The 19728-nt window shown below is 45.0% G+C and overlaps 1 protein-coding gene across 12 annotated transcripts in view; it reads left to right on the forward strand.

Annotated features, from left to right (window-relative positions):
* Nucleotides 1–19728, forward strand: part of JSRP1 (junctional sarcoplasmic reticulum protein 1) — a 93216-nt gene that overhangs the window by 9025 nt on the left and 64463 nt on the right. For 2 of the 12 annotated variants that reach the window (XM_066604576.1, XM_066604583.1), the window contains exon 2: nucleotides 2051–2210. The exons of the other annotated variants lie outside the window; for them this stretch is intronic. The gene's annotated coding sequence lies outside the window, so the exon portion shown is untranslated. The remainder of the gene's footprint in view (nucleotides 1–2050; nucleotides 2211–19728) is intronic. 12 annotated transcript variants of the gene reach the window in all.

The following is a 19728-nucleotide window of genomic DNA, read 5'->3' on the forward strand; positions in this document are numbered from 1 at the left end:
GCGGCGGCTTTGAAGCGGCCCGGCCGCTCACTCTTCCGCTGTGGCCGGCGCTCCCATAGAGGAGAGCGCGGCCGCAGCAGGGGAAAAAAATGGACATACTGCGGTCGGCAAATCCGCGCCGCTGCGGCGGCTTCTGCCAGCTTAGCCGCAGCGGATTTGCCGTCCCGTGTAGACGAGATTTCTGAGAAATCTCGTCTACATGGCTGGCTAATCCCGGGATTAGCGGCCGCATGCGGATTCGCCGCGGAGAATTTCCGCGGCAAATCCGCCTCGTGTGAACCCAGCCTAAGGAGTTTTTAGCCCTGTGTTTAAACAAATAAAGCATTAATGATATGTTAATGATGATTAATAAGATGAGATGCACTCGCACATGAGTGAATGAGGGCGGCGGGCACCTGCGGTGGTGATTCTGCTTTCTAGTGATACATTTGGTCTGACACTGTCTAGGATCGGCCTTATTTGTGACCCTCTCTGTCCGCGGTATGCGCAGCATATGCCGCCAGCACCACCTCTTAAAGTCCTCCATCCTTCTCTCTACTTTCTTGAGGGTCCAGCTTTCACATGAATATGTAGTTATTGGGTAAATAACTGCATTGATTATTTGGATCTTTGTTGTAATTCTGATGTCTTTGCTCTTCCATATCTTCGCCATTCCTTGCATTGCACTACGGCCAAGGGTGAGTCGATGTCTGATTTCAGGCTCCAATTCTCCACCTAGGTCGATCTTAGATCCAAGGAAAGTGAAATCTTGGACTGACTCAATTTCTTGATTGCGGATTGTTATGCGTGGTACAACATTGCTTACTGTTGTCAGCAGCTTTGTTTTCTTAATATTAAGATATAGTCCCATGTGTTCGTTTTCTTCTTTGCCTCTTTGAATTAGGTATTCAAGGTCATTTTCATTTTCTGCAAGTAGAGTTGTGTTGTCAGCCTATTGAAAGTTCTACCCTGTACCTCCATGCAGCCCCCTCCAGTCTCATACAGATTGCATCCCCATGCCACCCCTCCTCAAAGGCTGCACCCCATGACACAACACAGGTTGTACCCTGCAACACCATGCATTCCTCTCCTCACACATGGGCTGCAGCCCATTAACCCCTCTCCCTCACAAACATTACCATACAGACCCCCAAACCAGCTATACAGTAAATTGCTGAGGCCCCCCCAAATACCACAACAGCCATGCAGTACACTGTTCAAATCCCCCTGCTTAACGATGCGCCTCCTGGACCACCCTTACCACACAGATCCCAAACCTGCCACATGCTTCTCAATTCACCCCCAGAAACTCACACTATGCTTTCTGTGCACCCCACCAACATCACGCCGGCCCCCGTGCCCAGTTAAAGGGGCTGTCTGGTTAGAATTAACTTTTTAAAATCAGAGCCAAAAAAATTAAAATATGACAAAGGGTACTTACCCGTCCTCAGTCCTGTGATTCCTTCAGTGTCTGACAGCGAAAATCAGGTGACCACCACCTACCATTCTCCTGGTATCAGTGCTGACATCCTGGGTGCCATGATGCCAGGAGTTCTCAATGCTAATGCTGCAGCCTCTGATTGGCAGGAGTATCTTTGAGCGGGTGGGTTTGAACAACGTACTGCACGACTGGTGTGGGGTCTCTGTGTGGTATTGGGTGTCTCAGTGATGTACTACATAGCTGGTTTGGCAGGGGTCTGTATGCTAATGATTGTGAGGGGAGGGGGGTCATGGGAGAGCATCTAATCTATGGAGCAGTATTTGTGTGAAAGAGGCTCAAGGGATGTATCCTATATGTGAGAGGAGGGGGATGCATGAGGGTGCAACCCGTATAAGAGTTGGGGGATTATGGGGTTCACCCGATGTGTGACAGGACAGTGGTGCATGGCGGTGCAGGGTGCCACCTGCATGAGTGGGGGTCATGGGGTGTAGCCTATCTGAGAGTGGCAGGTTATTTGGTGACCCGTGTGTGTGAAGAGACGAATGCACGGTGGTGCAGGGTACAACCTGTGTGAGAGTGGGTGGTCATGGGTAAAACTACTGATGACTTAAAATGGGTTATCTATTGTAGACCATTGGGATTCCGCTGTTTGGGACCTTCACCGATCAACTGGTAAAAAGCTCCTGTGGATCACCAGAATGCCCAGGATCAAAACAGGAAAAGAGAAAAATCTCCGCGCTCCAGAACTTGAGGAAATTAGAGACTTATCGGTCTATTGGTTGTATTAACTGTATGTTATTGGATAAAAGAAATTTTGCAGCATTTCAGCACTGTTAGAGCACCATTTTCAAGCATTAGATACCAGTCACATTGTACACACACATATACTATCAGGGGCTGCTGATAAGTCTTTGGCTTTACCCAGAAAGAAACAAGATAGGAAGATGAAACTTTACATTTATTCCACATACTCTCCACTGATGCCAACGCACTTCTTACATCGGTATTCCAAGTTCTGTAGGTCTTCCAAAAAGAAGGATTTCGGTTGTGCCTCAAACCAGTCATCCGTAGCAGCCATAGCATCAGAAATGGTGTGAAATTGGGTACCCTTGAGGTGTTTCTTCAGGTTTGGAAACAGATTATAGTCAGAGGGAGCTAGATCTGGTGAATAAGGTGGGTGGTCAACCAGCTGGAAGCTTAGCTCCACCAGTTTGCCGTGGTCGCTTGTGCAGTGTGAGCGGAGGCGTTGTCTTGCAGGAACAAGATTCCTTTGGACAGCTTGCCGCGCCTTTTGGCCTTTAGAGCTGCCTTCAATTGGTCCAAAAGTTCAATGAAATACCTTGCATTGATGGTGAAACCATTTTGAAGGTAGTCCACTAGCAGCACGCCCTCCTTATCCCAGAACACAGACGCCATCACCTTAGTGGCTGAACTTCTTTGGGCGAGGAGAACCACTGTGCCTCCACTCTTTTGACTGTTCCTTGGTTTCAGGGTCATACAAATAAATCCAGGTCTCATCTATAGTGACCAGTCGATCCAGAAAGTTTTTATCAGTCCGGAAACACTGACAAATGGACCGGGATTTAGATCACGCAAGTGGAGAATCGCTATGATTCTCCGCTCGTGGACGACGGCGCTGCGCTTTCCATAGCGACGCTATGGAAAGCTTCACACAGCGTGATCCGCCGGCGATTTATTGCCAGCAGATCATCGCCCGTGGACAGGCAGCCTAAAACCTTTGTTTTCTTGTTGTAGAGCATGTAGGTCCTGCTGCAAATTCACTATTTGTTTCATCTGCTTCTGTTTCAGCTTCACGTATTTTAGCTTCCTCATATAAGCTCTTGTGTAGCTGGGATACCTCATCCTGCCATTGGCTTCTCACTTTATCCTCGGCTTTCTGCCTAGCGTTCTCAGACACTGCCGCCATAGCTTTGACGTTCTCCATCTCTGTTTGTACCCGTGGCAGCTGGAGTTTTAACTAAGCTATTTCTACTTGCGATGCTTGAACGATCGCACGCTGTCCCTTTAAGTCTTCTGACTTTCTCTCAAGCTCATCCTGAAGCCTCTCTTGCTTCTGTTCCTCCATGTTCAGTCTTGAACACAACTGCTGCACTTCTTGCTCATGACTACTTTTCAGCAGCACAACTTCAGCTTCCCATTTCTGTTTTAGCCCAGCAGTCTTCTCCTCCCAGGTCTCTCTGGAAGCCTTCATACGTTTCTGCCATACCGCATTCACGCAAACAACCTCTTGTCCTAAGCGGCTGTTTTTATCATTCAATTCCTCCTCCAACCAGCTGATGCATTCTCTTGCATTTACTTCCACCATGTTGGATTCCTGTTTCTCCACTACTAACTCCTGCCTGAGTTGACTACACCGACGCTTCAATAAGGCAATTTCATTTCTAGCAGCAGAAAGTAACTTTTACCTTTCCTGTAGCTGAACTAAAGTGTCAGAACCTGAGGGGTTAATTTCTTTAACTCTAGGTGTGCCATGGCTATCAGCTAGTCTAACCACGCCTGAGCAATCCCTCGCACATGCATTTTAAGACATAAATTCAGATGGTGCAGATTCCCTTCATCATCATTATAAGCATTTCTACTAGACATGAGTTCACATTGTGCAGATTTCTCTGCACCAAACTGCAACAAAGACATATTGAGCATTTCATACGACTTTGCATTATCACGCCTTTCATCATCCTGCAAGGTAAACACATTGTCACAATGTTCCATTCCACATTGCCCCCCTTCATCAGTCCTCGGAGTGCTCTCCCCACTCCCCTAAGTTGATGTGTGGCACTGCAGTCGCTCCTCTGGACCAGCAGATAACAGTCCTTGAGCACTATTCACACATGCAGTTTTTGTAGGAGACTGCAGCGGATCCTTTCCCTCCCACAGCTGAAAGAAGTGGGAAAAGTCTGTGCCTAACAGAAAGTCCACTTGCAGTCTCCCTCATTTAGTCAAGTCCCAGGTCACAGTACCATATGGAGTCCCTAAGCTTAGACTCACCACTTGATCAGTCTCTGGACCACAATAAGGAAATGGCAAAATGTCTGGCATAACTGCTGACCTATCCTGCTGTGGATCCAAGATCACCAACAGTGGGATCCCACCCACTATTAGCTGGCAGGTTCTCACCTCCACTTGCACTGGCCTCCTGGCCACTGGACTCTCTTGTGCACCACCGTCCATATGGTCGCACCTCAAGACACCGTCCATCTGTCCCCTGGCAACCCCTCCCGCTGTCAATGTCTTTTGCCCATGGCAACCACAAACTTCGGCCTCCTTGCCCTTTTACCGCAGCTTGCATTGCTCCTCAGCAACCAGAGTCTTTTGGCCTCCTGTCTCTTTACACTCTGCCTCCAGCAGCGTTGTGCTCCATTCTGTGCCTGAGCATCCTCTACCATATGTGGCAAGTGGGGGTTACTTGCCCGGGATCTCTCTCTTACTTTCCCCTGCCCAGGGATGGCAGCACTGCAATGACATCAAGGAAAATCAGGTAAAGTCCAAATGCTGGTTCCTCCAGCGTTCATTTCAGCATGGCATAGCAACATATTCAACATACACACCGTCCAGCATATCATATGCAACTTCGGCCCAACAGGTGATGAGCGAAGGGCCGACTACCCCATGTTTACTCCGTCCTCCCGGGTCCCTCACAGACTACCACCTGGTCTACAGAGGCCTCAGGGCCCCACCAGCCTCAACGGACCTAAACTCCACCGGCTTCAAAGGACACTGAACTTGTGAGGGAGGGGAAACTTAACTTGTAACTGCAAGTTACAAACTTAAGTTTCCCCTCCCTTAACGTAACTTGTAACTGCACCCTTACAGGTGCATGTTACCTAAACCAAACTCTGTAAGTGTGCTTAGAGGCCACTCTTGCTACTGCATTATCACTATATAATATATATCAAGCATTTATTATAAAGTTCATTCATTATGTGGTGAACATTTCCTTGCAGCTCTGGCACTATATGACGCTTTATGTCCTCCCACGTACTAACCTTGGATTTTTCCCAAAGACATAAAGCATCTGATGGCTGACAATATATCAACAATACTGAGAAAAGTTCCCATATTTTAAATGGAGAATCACAAAGAGAAGCTTTTTCCATAGTAGCCTTCCAGTGCTTGTCCTCCTCTTGCAAGCCTAGAGCCTTACACACTGATTGCTATGTGGGGGGAACAATACCATTAAGACTTGAAATCCAAGAATGACGTCGAACTTCTAATTTCATGAGGGAGAAGATGAAGATAATAGCACTCAGCGTTATAAGGCCTCCCTCACACAGGCGTTTTTGTACAGCGTTTTCAGCGCTGCGCCTAACGCTGTAAAACGTCCCATTCATTTCAATGGGGCTGCTCACACAAACAGTAAAACGCAGGATTTTCCACGCTGTGCTTTGACAGCGATCCATGTTCTATTTTTGGCCGTTTTGAGCTCTGCATCACCTATTGAAACAAATGGGCAGCAGTTTAGCGCTGCTGAAAACTTGGCACAATTTGGTACCGCATTTTTGACGCTAAACACAGCCCTAGCTACACTACCTAAAACAAAAAGCAGTACTCACCTAGCCGGAAGGTTTCCGGGCACTTGTCAGCGCCAACAGGGCATCTTTTCCTGATAACGGGGTTTCAAGACCCCGCCTCCAGCAAGAGATTGCTCTGATTGCCTGAGCCAGCACTCAATGAACCAATCACTGCCATGATTGGTGCTTCTAGTGCTGGCTCTGATTGGCTGAGCTTGCGGGATGAGCCAATCAGAGCAATCTCTTGCTGGAGGCGGGTTCTTCAAACCCCGTTACCAGCAAAAGATGCTCTGTCGGCACTGAGAAGGGCCCTGAAGCCTGCCCGGAGCTCTGGAGAGCAGTGGGAGGGACCCGGATGGCGCCTGCTAGGTGAGTATGGTTTTGTTTTCTTCAGCTTCCTTGGCAGCGTTTTCAGCTATGCTGAAAACGCTGACAAAACGCGTGCCAGCACTGCTGAGAATGCAGCATTGAAAAACTCGTTTCTGCAAACGGCTGTGAGGGTGGACTAAGGCTGGGGTCACACAAGACAGAATTTCTGCGGAAATCTCGCGGAATTGCCGTACCGAAAAACCGCGAGAATTCCACTGGGAAAGCGTAGCTTCAAAACCCGCGGGTTTTGGAGCGGTTTTGCTGTCGGCATTCCACTGCGGCTTTCTCTCCCCATAGAGAGGAAAGAGACTGATGCGGAAAAGAGAAAAGAATTGACATTCTGTGGAATTGAATTCCGTGCCACATGTCAGTTTTTGTACGGCTTTGCGGCTATGCATTGGCCGCAACGTGTGGATGAGATTTTTGCAAAATTCCAGGATTAGGAGCCGCGGGCGGAATTGCACGGAAATTCCGCGTCAATTCTGCCCCATGTGAACCCAGCCCTAGGGACGGCATACACTCTGCCCAAAGTTTGATCCATTTTCACTTCTGGACGGCCATCAACATCATTTCTGCGTTTTCTCCTCTCAAATCTGTTACTTTTCCTTATATAGTAGTAAGGAACTTCCACATAAAGAAGAGTTTTTTGCTAAATCAGCTGTTTTGTATAGGTCTAAAATGAAAAGTGTAGTTTTCTGAAGGCTGTTAACCTTCTGTAGCAAATTATTGTTGTGATTTGGATTAAAATAGATACGCTGGCCATTTTCCAAATGTACAGCAAGATGGAGGAACCTTTCGTATATGGGAAACACCAGATTTCTTCAATCAGCCGCAGAACTGCTAACGTATTGACCAATTACATATAATTTGATCTCCTCACTATCATTTTTAAGACCAAATAAAGCCTAATCGCTGCCTTTTTTAACATATTCACATAGGTCTTTAATAGATTTTACAGAACTGCAATACGCCGTGTTAAAATGGGCAACAAATGTAGGTGAAAGACCAGGGTTATAAGGCTCCACCCAGTGGTTATCCCAGTGATTTCAGCTGTGAAACTACCGTCCTTCGGAGCTCCTAGCCGGTACGGGGGTTATCCGTCATCTCCTCTTTGAGTCTCTTTCAGGAGGGTCGAGGATACTTTTTGCTGCAGGGACCTTCTTGCGGTATTAGTGTACCTTGACGCCACCAGAAGCTAGGGGTTTGATAGGAGGATCGCCCCTCTCACACCGCTAGCTCCCAATAGGGTTAAGGCACGAAGGTCCTAGCTGCACACTGCACATTAATTAATAGGTGCCCTGCAGCCTAGGCTGACGGTTACTTTGGTTCTTAGCCTTACATTATGAGGTGTCAATACTGCCATGTAACTGCTGTTACATGGCAGCATTCACATGTAATAATGTAAGGCTAAGAACCGAAGTAAGCATCAGGCTAACGCTGCAGGGCACCCATTAATCAATGTGCAGTGTGCAGCAATCGGTGTAAGTAAGCACACCGTCCGTTCCCGTCTGCTGACCCGGCGGGCCGCCAGCTGAGTGCTGCATTCTCCCAGCTCTTGCAGCCTCTGTGCTGGCTGACGGCCCGCTCACCCCGATGTTGGCGCTGGCCGCGCATGTGGTCCGCCTCCGTCAGGAGAGCCTGCTGGCCGGCGCTTCCCTGTTGTCTCACGGACGCTCCTCCGCACAGCGCTCCCAATGTGGTCCAGCACCGTGGGGGATGGCCATCCGGCACTTGTGTCTGCTGTGTGGCGGCTGTCACATTTTTTCCAGCCGCCGCCCCGCTCCTGGTGAGCGGTCACCGCTCCCAAGGCAGCGGCCTTCTGCAGCTACGATTCCTTACTGCCTTCCTGGACCTCGAGGATCACCACATGTGCAGCCAGTCACATTCAGGGGCGTCACCCCCCTGTCAATCTTGACTCCACCAGGACTTCCTGCAACATTCTGGACAAAGCTTTAGCCTTCCAGGGAAGCGATTGCCTTTCAGATGGTCCTCTTGGATTATCTTTGCCCTTTCTTTTAACAGCTGCGCTGTGAATTTCTGGATTATTCTGTTGATAAGCTGCTCCAGCTCTATGAACCTTGGGGCTTTCTGTTGATAATTAGCTGCAGCAGCTCTATGAACCTCGGGTTTACTTTCTTGGTATTTAGCTGCAACAGCTCTATGAACCTCAGGGTTCAGACAAAATTCAGAAGGAAAGTAAAGGAGTAAAAGACACGGTCACAAACTAAAATGTTTCTACACAAATGCACAGAGCATGGGAAACAAACAAGGAGAATTAGAGCTCTTAACGCAGGAAAAGAAATATGTCATAGGCATCACGGAAACTTGGTGGAATGATACACATGATTGGAATACAAGGCTTAAAGGATATAACTTATTTAAAAGAAACAGACCTACAAACGGGAGGAGGTATTGCATTCTATGTTAGGAAAACATTCATGTCTACAGACATTCAAACTTCAGAGCATGGTGGTTCTGTAGAAACTGTTTGGGTAAGAATACAAGGAGAGAACAGAAAGGACATCATTGTAGGCATTTACTATAAGCCACCTGGACAAGCAGAAGATATTGATGAACTATTTCTACATCAGATGTCCAAGCTCTTAAAAAAACATGACATAGTGATCATGGGAGATTTTAACTATTCAGACATTTGTTGAGAATCTCAGGTAAAAGTAATGGATCCAACAAATTCCCATCCGCTCTTGCTGACAACTTTATCTTCCAAAAGGTCGAAGAGAAAACAAGGGGATCTGCTATCTTGGACCTAATTCTTACTAACAGGGAGGGAATGGTTGAGGAAGTAAGGGTGGCTGGGACCTTAGGAGGCAGTGATCATGCTATCCTTGAATTTTGGATAAAAAGGGGAGGAAGACCTGAGAAGACTCAGACCTCAAGGTTGGATTTGAGAAAGGCAGATTTCAATGAACTCCGAAAGGGGGTGGGAAGAATCCAATGGCTGGATGTTCTTAAGGACAGAAATGTCCAAGAAGGTTGGAAAATATTGCGAAATGAGATTCTCAAAGCACAATCGTTAACAATCCCTAGAAGAAGGAAGAATGGGAAGCATTTTAAAAAAAGAGGATAGAACTTGCACACATGTTAAAAAGGAAGAAAATATGTTTATCAAAAGGTAAGAGGGGGTGATATCTTAAAAAAAAGACTATAATGCAGTCTACAGAAACTGTAGGGCAAGTGTCAGAAAAGCTAATATTGAATTGAGGCGTGCAACAGAGGCCAAATACAATAAAAAAGGATTTGGGGGGTATGTCAAAAGCAAAAGAAAGGTCAAAGATGCTATTGGATGCTTACAAGATGAAAATGGTGAATTGGTTAAGTGATGTTGAGAAGGCCGAACGTTTAAATTCCTATTTTGTATCTGTTTTCTCTCAGAAAGTAGATGTAACATCAACTGATCTTCCCTGTGCTATTGGGAGAATAAAATAATGCAGGCCATCTATAAGCAGAGAGATGGTGAGGGAGCACTTAGCTAACTTAGGTCCAGGTGAATTACATTAAGTCTCAAGGTCCAGATGAATTACATCCTAGGATACTAATGGAAGCAGCGAAGGTAATTGCTGAACCACTCGCCATAATCTTTGTAAATTCCCGGAGAACAGAAGAATTCCCAGAAGATTGGAAAAGAGCAAATGTTGTCCTTATCTTCAAAAAAGTGAAGAAGGTGAATCCAGGAAACTACAGGCCTGTGACCCTGACTTCTATACCGGAAAAGATGTTTGAACAATGTACACAGGTCTGCAAAAAATATTTTTTTTAGCTATATGGGATATTTTAGATAAACGTTTTCTAGGGTGCTAAATCCAAAAATTACCTCCATTTCCCCCATCATGTACAACTTTTTTTCAATATATGAGGGGTTTACATAATAAATGCATATGAGCGATGAAAAAAAAAATCACAATTTTATTACAATGAACTAAACATATATTATTTATTAAAAAATGCATTCAAGATACATTTATAATTCCGTGTTCACTCCTTTTTACCTGTTTAAACCTTTTCTTCTTCTTTTTGATGCACCTTCGATCATGCTTTCGCTTTTTATTTTTCATTTTCCCAATTGAGCATCCAACAGTAGTCAGCTAGTATGTAGACGTCCCAACTTCCTTGGTAGCATCTCTCGATATCATGGACATCCTGGTGAAATCTTTCACCTTGCTCTTCACTATATGCTCCCTAGTTTTCGGGAAAATAGTTGACATGGGAGTTTAAGAAATGAACTTTTAAGCTCATCTTGCATCCTTGAGCTTTAAATGCAGCCAATATACGTTGTACAATGGTTTTGTAGAGGGAGTCTTCCCTAAAAACTTGTGCACTACGTCCTTGAAAGAGTCCCGCTCTTTTTTTCACCCATTGTTTCTGAAAAGAGGGGATCAAAAAAAGTTTTCATTTGTTGAGGCCGGTAAAAAGTCCCTCTTTCAACTTGGCTTCAGACAGTTTGGGGAACTTGGAAGACAGATATATGAAACATTCCCCATCTTTTGGCAGTAATTTAACAAACTGCTTCATAAGCCCTAATTTAATGGGAAGAGGTGGTGATAAAATTTTTTCAGGTGGAACCAAAGTAGTATTAATGACTTTTTTTTTTCGCCGGGGGTTAAGACGCCTTGCAGTGGCCAATCCGTTTTTGTTCAATGGAGGTCTCTGGCTCGACTGTCCCACAAGCATAGGAAGCTGGAATATTTTGTATAACCAGCCTGCTGGCCCAACAACAGGGTTAGTATTTTGAAGTCTCCACAAACCATCCAGCGATGTTCTTGATAGTTGATTTTCTTAAGAATCACAGCCAAATCGTTATAGCATTCTTTCAAATGTACAGAGTTCCCTATAGGAATTTATGCAAATGTATTCCCATTATGCAGCAAGACTGCTTTGAGGCTTGTTTTAGATGAATCAATAATTAGGCATCACTAAAATGGATCCTATTCTATTTCAAAGCACTTCATGAGCCGTTGAACATCATTACAAAAAACAAGATTTCCCTCTTTGCAGAAAAACTGAGTGAATAACTTCTCTCGGTATCTGTACCAATAAAATTATGTTTCAGGTTGTTGTTGTTTAGTCTTGACCCTAGCAATTCAGCTGCTTGTTTGGAAAGGCCTAAAGGTCATTGAGCTCGCTCTGAGAAAAAGGTTGGGGTCCCTCATCAAGAGAAAAATCTGAGCTAGATTCATCCTGGGGAGGTAATGTATCTTCATCCTCCGAATCATTCGGAATACTATACAAACTGGAAGGTGGGTGTGGAATTGGTATTTCAGAGTTATGAGGCACTGGGCAAACAGCTGAATTAAGGTTTGGGTGGGATATTTGCTTTTAATTTTTTGTATTAAAGTCTTTCACATCTGCTGATCAGAAATTGCAATCAGTAGTGTGATTTTGCTGTTCATGCCACATCATAGGAAGTTTTTCTTGCCCTTAAACCACAAACAAAGATCTTCCTTTTGCACACCTTGTGAGGAGCCCATGGTTTGTCTTGATCCCCAAGTTTTATATTGAAGTAAGCAAAATACACTTTCTTCACGAAATCACTTATGTTTCTTTGTTGACTTGTACTTGTGTATTCACCACAAATAAAACAAAAGTTGCCCAGAGAAATAACACGGCCACTCAGAGCCATAATACAGACCTAAAAACAATAGCACAGTCACGTTTGAATGCAGGGTGTAAAGTGAGTGTGGCTTATACAGCAAACTAGATCCTGAACTAATTTAGCATGTTGAAACATGTTCAAATCTAACAGCAGGCTTATGTACACTCACTGCTCCTAAAACCCCAGAGAACATGTCAAAACATGCTCAACCCAGTCGGTAAGATTCCTTTCGTTTCGCTACAAACAAAATAAACCTATTAGAACATGATCAGCTGAGCTTTCTCACACTGCCTAACCCACCCTACCACACCTTTCCACTATCCCCCTGCACATTCTTTCCTATTTTCTCTTTGTATTATTCTTGAGTATTAGACGTATAAATATTAAATGAAAGTAAAAAATCCTTATGGGATATGATTTTTAGAATGAAAAATAGGATACCAGATTTCAGGTTAAAGGAAAATTTCACGCTTAACTAAACTAAAAGCATGAGTTTTGCAAAAAAAACTGGACATGAGCATTTTTTTAGTGTTTTTCCTGGTTTCAGTGAGTAAAAATCTATAAGAACGAGTGAAAAAAATCCTATGCAGTTTTTTTGGTCGCAGACCTGTGTTTTGAAACAGCATGTATGCAAGTACTTGGATAAAAATGGAGTAATTAACCAGAGCCAGCATGGGTTTATAACAAACAAATCATGCCAGGCAAATGTAATTTCCTTCTATGACAGAGCCATTGGCTGGGTTGATCAGGAAAATGCAGTGGATATAGTATATTTTGAGCTTAGTAAAGCATTTGACAAAGTATCTCATACCATACATATTGAAAAATTGACCAAATATGGGATTGACAAGGCAACTGTTAGGTGAATTCACAACTGTCTGAGTGATCGTACTCAAAGAGTGGTCATAAATCACTGCACATCCAAGTGGAAGAATGTATCAAGTGGGGTAACACAAGGCTCTGTCCTAGGCCCAGTGACATTCAACATTTTTATAAATGATCTGTAGAATGGAATTGATGGGAAACTGATCAAATTTGCAGATGACACAAAGCTAGGAGGGATAGCTAACACGGGAAGAGAGAGAGTATTTAAAAACATCTAGAGAAGCTTAAACAGTGGGCGGCAACTAACAGAATGGTATTTAACAAGGAGAATGCAAAGTCCTACATCTGGGCAAGAAAAATAAAAAGAGCACATACGGAATGGGAGCAATTGGGCTAAGCAGCAGCACATGTGAAAAAGACTTGGGTTTACTAATAGATCATAGACTGAACATGAATTAACAATGTGATGCAGCAGTCAAAAAGGCAACACAATTCTGGGATGTATTAAGAGAAACATAGAGTCTAGATCACGTGAGGTAATTATCCCTCTCTGCTCTTCCTTTGGCTGCCTGTCCATGGGCGTTGCGGGAGCAGGAGCCGGCAGACGATCTCCGCTGTCAGCAAATCACAGCATTTCACATAGAGGCACCTTCAGCTTCCTTGTGGTGAAGATGTAAGAGGAGGAGAGATTTTCCGTAACGACTGTGTTCTGGATGTGATTGGAGTGAGCCCCCCAAATAAGGTTGCCTGTCCATGGGCGTTGCGGTGACAGACTCACAATAGAGAAACGTGGCAATTCGCAGCATGCTGCAATTTGCCGGCTGTGAGTGGAGAATCACTATGATTCTCCGCTCATGGACAGGGGGGCTGCGTTCTCCATAGCAACGCTATGGAGAGCGGTCACTGCGTTCCCCGTGACTGGATTATCGCCGCGGGGAACGCAATTCAAACCTGCCCGTGGACAGGCAGCCTTAGTCAGACCTCATCTGGAGTACGGTGTCAAGTTCTGGGCACCCAACTTTAAAAAAGACATAGACAAACTGAAGCAAGTTCAGAGAAGAGTTACCAAGATGATGAGCAGTCTGCAAATCATGTCCTATGAGGAACGGTTAAAGGATCTGGGAATGTTTATCTTGCAAAAAAGAAGGTTGAGAGGAGACTTAATCGCTGTCTACAAATATCTGAAGGGCTGTCACAGTGCAGAGGGATCAGCCCTATTCTCCTTTGCAAAAGGAAAGACTAGAAGCAGTGGGATGAAACTGAAAGGGAGGAGACAAAAATTAGATATTAGAAAAAACTTTCTGACAGTGAGGGTGATCAATGAGTGGAACAGGTTAACATGGGAGGTGGTGAGTTCTTCAATGGAAGTGTTCAAACAAAGGCTGGACAAATCTCTGTCTGGAATGATTTATGGAATCCTTCACTGAGCAGCAGGTTGGACCAGAGGTCCCTTTTAACTCTACCATTCTAGGATTCTATTCTATTATTATAAGGTAGGCCTCCCTCTATAGCCTGTGATCCCATCTGTTCAGGATATGGCAGACTAGAATGGAGCAGTAAGAAGGTAGGCCTCCCTCTGGAGCCAGTGATCCCATCTGTTCAGTATACAGCAGACTAGAATGAAGCGATTAGAAGGTAGGCCTCCCTCTGTAGCCAGTGATCCCATCTGTTCAGTATAGGGCAGACTAGAATGGAGTGATTAAAAGGTAGGCCTCCCTCTATAACCAGTTATCCCATCTGTTTAGTATATCACAGACTAGAATGGAATGGTTAGAAGGTAGGCCTCCCTCTGGAGCTAGTGACCTAGTCTGTTCAATATACGGCAGACTAAAATGAAGCAGTTTGAAGGTAGGCCTCCCTCTAGAGCCAGTGATCCCATCTGACATATCAAAAGTCATGGGACAGGAACTAATATGTAGAACTCCCTCTAGCCCTGTACAGTGCATGCAGGAAGTTGATGTGGAATCATTTCCACAAACAGAAGACATGTGAGGGATGTTGAGATGTACCGTCTAGATAGCCACCCACAGCTCTTTGGTATTTGTAGGTGCAGGACCTCTCCACCACATCCCATAAATACTCCATTGGGCGAATACGCATGATACTTCATCTATAGGAACTCTCCAGTATGTTCCTTGAACAGATTTTGGAGAAACTGGGCCTGATGGTACAGTGCATTATTCTGCAGGAATATCCCATCATTGGGTACATGAAGTTCACGAAGGGGTGCAAATGGTGTTGATGTGTTCACATGGACCAATGAACCCAATCTATGAGAACACACCCCACACCAGTATAGAACCACCATGAGCCTGCATAGTGGCTTGTTGACAACTAGGGTCCATGGCTTCACACATAAACCCTACTATCAGCCCCAAAACAATTGGTACTGTGACTCATCAGTCCACTCCATATGATGCAGTTTTCTAGGATCCAGTTAGCAACCTCACAAACCTTCAGTTAAGATTCTGTGTCCGGTACCGTGGTGTTGACAAAGGCATTTTACTGGGTTTTCTGTTCTTATATCCCATGGAAATTAAGTTTTGTGCTGGGGACAATGCATGCCTGCCATGACTATTTTTAAAAATGTTGCTTCAGTATAAAGTAAAGTTTTATTCATCACGCTGGTGGCTGGACTTTACAAGTCTAATTTTGGAAGCACTTCTGTCCTAACAGTCCACTAGAGTTTCCGTACACCCTACAAGATGTGATACAGCTGGAACAGATTGTGAATTCATTCAGATGGGGGTGAGCTGACTTATCATTATTTGTGTTTACTTGGAAGTTAAGAATGCTACACTGACATGGGGGATCTGCATGTGGGGCCTCCTAAATTGAATGCGATTGTTTGACTGTCCACACGGACAATTCTAACCAGATTTTGCCACTCGTGATCATTATGCACCCATGGGCAGACACTGTGCGTGGTAATGCCTTCTATGATGTTTTCCTGGTACACATAACACTGTGGATCGAGGAATTGGGAATGCCTGCACAACTTAAAAAAATGGAATGTCCCATCCGTCTGACACCCACTTTCGTACCTTGTTCAAGCTCCGATAATTCACGTTGCCTGGTCCATGTTCAATCTCATTCACAAGATAGCACCTCACAACTTACAGGTGTGGGCTTTTCAAAGCCACCTAAGGTAACATCACTTCATTATCTATTTACATACTGTTATCCAAGGACTTTTGGCATGTCAATGTATATGCCATAGATGGCTGATAGGTGCCGTCTCCACTTCCAAGACTCCCACTGATCGGGAGAATGGGGGTGGCCTTCTCCCCCAATCAGCAATCCAGAGAGGAGGAAACCATGCATGCATGCAGCTTTCCTCCTTGTAGATAATGGGCGTTGTGGTAACAACCTGACATTTCAAAACTCACATATACTACAAGAGAGTGTGTCATGCATAGACGGCCACGTCTAAAGCCGATTTTACATCTACACTCGACCTCCAGCCGAAGGTTCTGTCACAGATCTGGCTCAAAATACTGGAAGAAAAAGCGCTGCATGCAGCACTTTTAATTCCGTCCAAAGGCCGGGCACCTGGGTGGAAAACGGACAGTCCCCATTATACTCAATGGGTCCCCCCAGCGCTTTTTGGTTCTGTCCAGAGACAGAGCATTTGCTGCCGGGTATTCCCCTTTACTGCTCCCCGAATGGAGCAGGAAAGGGGAACCCCCAAGCGCAGATGGGAAAACACCCTAACTCCATATACTCTTTTCTGGTGTGTTATACAGATCAGGGAACCCTATTCTCCTGATGTATGGAAGACCCAGAGATGTCGAAGCAGTGTTCAGTTAATACTTATCGGTACTGGTGTATCTTATCTCCACCAGAAGAATGGATGGAGACAAAATGCACACCTACAGCTAACGCCCCCAACTTAATTGGCTGGGCAGGAGAATAGGTGCCCATCATTTCCCCTCCCACCTCGTGTCACTCACCCCTCTGCCGCTCTTCCTTGTCCCCTTCCTGGCTCCTGCGCTGTCAGTCTCCTCACTGCCATCATATATTGCAGCCATTATGTGAGGCCAGCGAGGAAACTGACAACGGCTGACCACCTGCGCCTGAGCAGGGAAGGGAGAAGACAGAGCGCTGGGGCATGTGACAGGTGAGTGGATGGAAGTCTGTAGGCAGAGGACACATTGCAGCGCTGATTGGAGGCTGGCGGGGAGAGTCTCCGCAGGGGATTCACTGCGCCAGAAGCGGTAGGCAATAACTTCCAGGAGGGAAGATTATGTTACAGTGGCAGAGATGGAATGGCGGGGGTGGGGGAGAGAATGACAGCGCCGGAGGGGAGATGGCAGAGCGCACATGAGAGCTGAATCCGGCAAGGGAATAATGGGAGAGCAGCAAAAAAAGTCACTTACAGGGTCACCAGCAGCAAAAACGCATATGGAACCCCGGCGGGCGAAGAGTGACAGGATCGGCAGCAGCAGAGATGGGATGTCGCAGTCGGGGAAATGATGGGCACCCATTCTCCTGCCCAGCCAATCTGGTTGTGGGCGTGCATTTTGTCTCCACCCATTCTTCTGGTGGAGACAAGCTGCTCCTGTACCGTACTTGCCTGCCCTGCTCCTGAGCTGTGTACCATCCCTCATCACTCTAACATGGAAATGCTATGTGAGCAGCCACCAACAGACAAGTTTTTCTGTGTCCAGATGGTTGGGTGCTGTGCAGACTAACCTCACATTACGTAAGTGGTCCCATGGCCACAGGTCATGAAACCATGTCTTATTACCTAATGAGAAATACATCTGGGTGCCCTTGTATCTGCCTATGTATTCTACTGTTCTATCACAAACACCTGCTACCTATTATGTTGCCAGTGACTTTTGTTGGACAAAAAAGAAGCCTACATCGTATTGGTGTCTTGTTGCATTCCATTGTAATGGCATTCTTTTTCTAATTCTTTTATTTAACGTTTGCACAAAGAAAAAGTACAAGGTATTTTGGCTTAAAGGTCATGTTTGTAATGGAGCATATCCAGTTCGCAAGATATAACAGAAGTTTGAAGCATGTAACCAGCTTAAGGATAAAATTCTCAGTTAGTTACTACATAAGAAATAGAAGTGGAGGAAAATAATTATTAAAAATGGGCAGATATTAAAAGGGGGGCCTTCTGGGCAGAGAGAAAAAATGTTTTCAAATAATCACCATCAATATTATGAGGAGGAAAGAAATGTGTACTGTGATGTTGTGATTCCAGGAACATGTCATGAGTACCTATTTGAAAGAGGCCAATCATGTGATCCTGGAGTGTGATAAAGGGGGGAAATCCAGTCTGTCAAACCACGAAAAGTGCTTAGTATCGTTTTTGTGTCTGGATGAAGCTTAAAGCGGTTTTCTTATTACTTAAAATTACTTCACAGCCTCTGACCTTCCTGGTTGCTGCTGACCAGGACATGTGACTATTGCATCCAATCACTGTCAAAAAGAAGTGACTTTCTATAGCCAGTGATTGGCTGCAGCAGTCACATGCCCTAGTCAGCAGCAATCACAAAAGACAGAGTGGCTGCTAAGCAATTTTAACACATGGGAAAATCCTTTTAAAAGCCATATACACTTTTTGCACTCCTTTTTTCTTATGCAATGTGTCTTTAAAAATGAAGACTTTTTGTCATTGGTTTTCATTAGAAATTTATGATTGTTTGATTTCTCTGCTTGGGTTGTTTTCCAAGGCACTGCAGACTGGCGGACTGATATCTTAGTAAATTGTCAGAGTAAACAGGCAGCTCCTCCCCTAGTCTGCTCCCCGCTGTGAATGTGCATTAACTGCCGTTCCACTGAACTGTTACAAAGGTCTGTATGACCGTGCGGGGATGGTGGAGAAGATCAGGAGGACAGAGAAAGCTACTATTACAGGTGTCTGTATCACAGTGGTAGAGGAGATCAGGACAAAGTGTAGAGAAAGTTACTATTACAAAGGTCTGTATGACAGTCCCAGGAATGGTAAAGGAGATCTCGACAGCGTGCAGAGGAAGTTACTATTACAAAGGTCTGCATGACAGTGCTGGGGATGGTGGAGGAAATCAGGAGGACAGAGAAAGCTACTATTACAGAGGGCTGTATGACCATGCTGGGGATGGTGGAGGAGATCAGGAGGTCAGTGAGCAGAGAAAGCTATTACAGAGGTCTGTATGACATTATCAGGGATGGTGGAGGAGATCAAGAGGTCAGCGAGCCGAGAAAGCTACTATTACAGATGTCTGTATGACATTATCAGGGATGATGGAGGAGATCAGGAGGACAGAATAGAGAAAGCTGCTATTGTTAAGGACCGCTGCGCGGCCACATAACCTTTCAAGTCTTGAGGTCCAAATTAGTTCGTACCTGGATGCATCGAGGAGGCCAAAAACTATATAATTTATAGTTATTAGTTCCCACAGATACGTAGAGTTGAGCCGCGGCAGATATACAACTCACTCTGCTTAAGGCGTGCGTACTCCGAGCGTTTATTGACTTGGTATAGTTCTAATACAGGAAAGGAATACGTCATTAGTCACGGGGTTAATCTTATTGGGTTAGAAAAACATTAAGAATCATATATTGTTCAGCAATCAGCGTAGTGAGAATATATCTGTTATGTTCTCAAGTGTCTGTTTCTCCCAGCGTTATCTGGTCCTCCCTTGTATTCACTTTGTGATTCAGGTGGCTGTAGTACAGTCAGTTCCTTTGTCCAAGTCTCCGAATGGAGGTGTGGGAGGGTTTCTTCTGATAAGAACTGTGTCCAGACTTGTTTCTCGTGAAAAAGAACAGAGGCACATCATTAGACATTGTACCGAATCTCATGCTCTAAAGCTATTTCTGCTTGAATAATTGTTTCACTACACACAAGCTTATTTACATCTTATAATGCTCCATTTTGTATCTAGCGGCCATTTTGAGACAGATTCTTCCATTTTATGAGCCTGTACTTTCTCAATCCCCCCTAGAAACTGTCTCAAAATAAACGATACTTT

This window comes from Eleutherodactylus coqui, chromosome 5 (assembly GCF_035609145.1).
Source record: "Eleutherodactylus coqui strain aEleCoq1 chromosome 5, aEleCoq1.hap1, whole genome shotgun sequence".
NCBI lineage: Eukaryota > Metazoa > Chordata > Amphibia > Anura > Eleutherodactylidae > Eleutherodactylus > Eleutherodactylus coqui.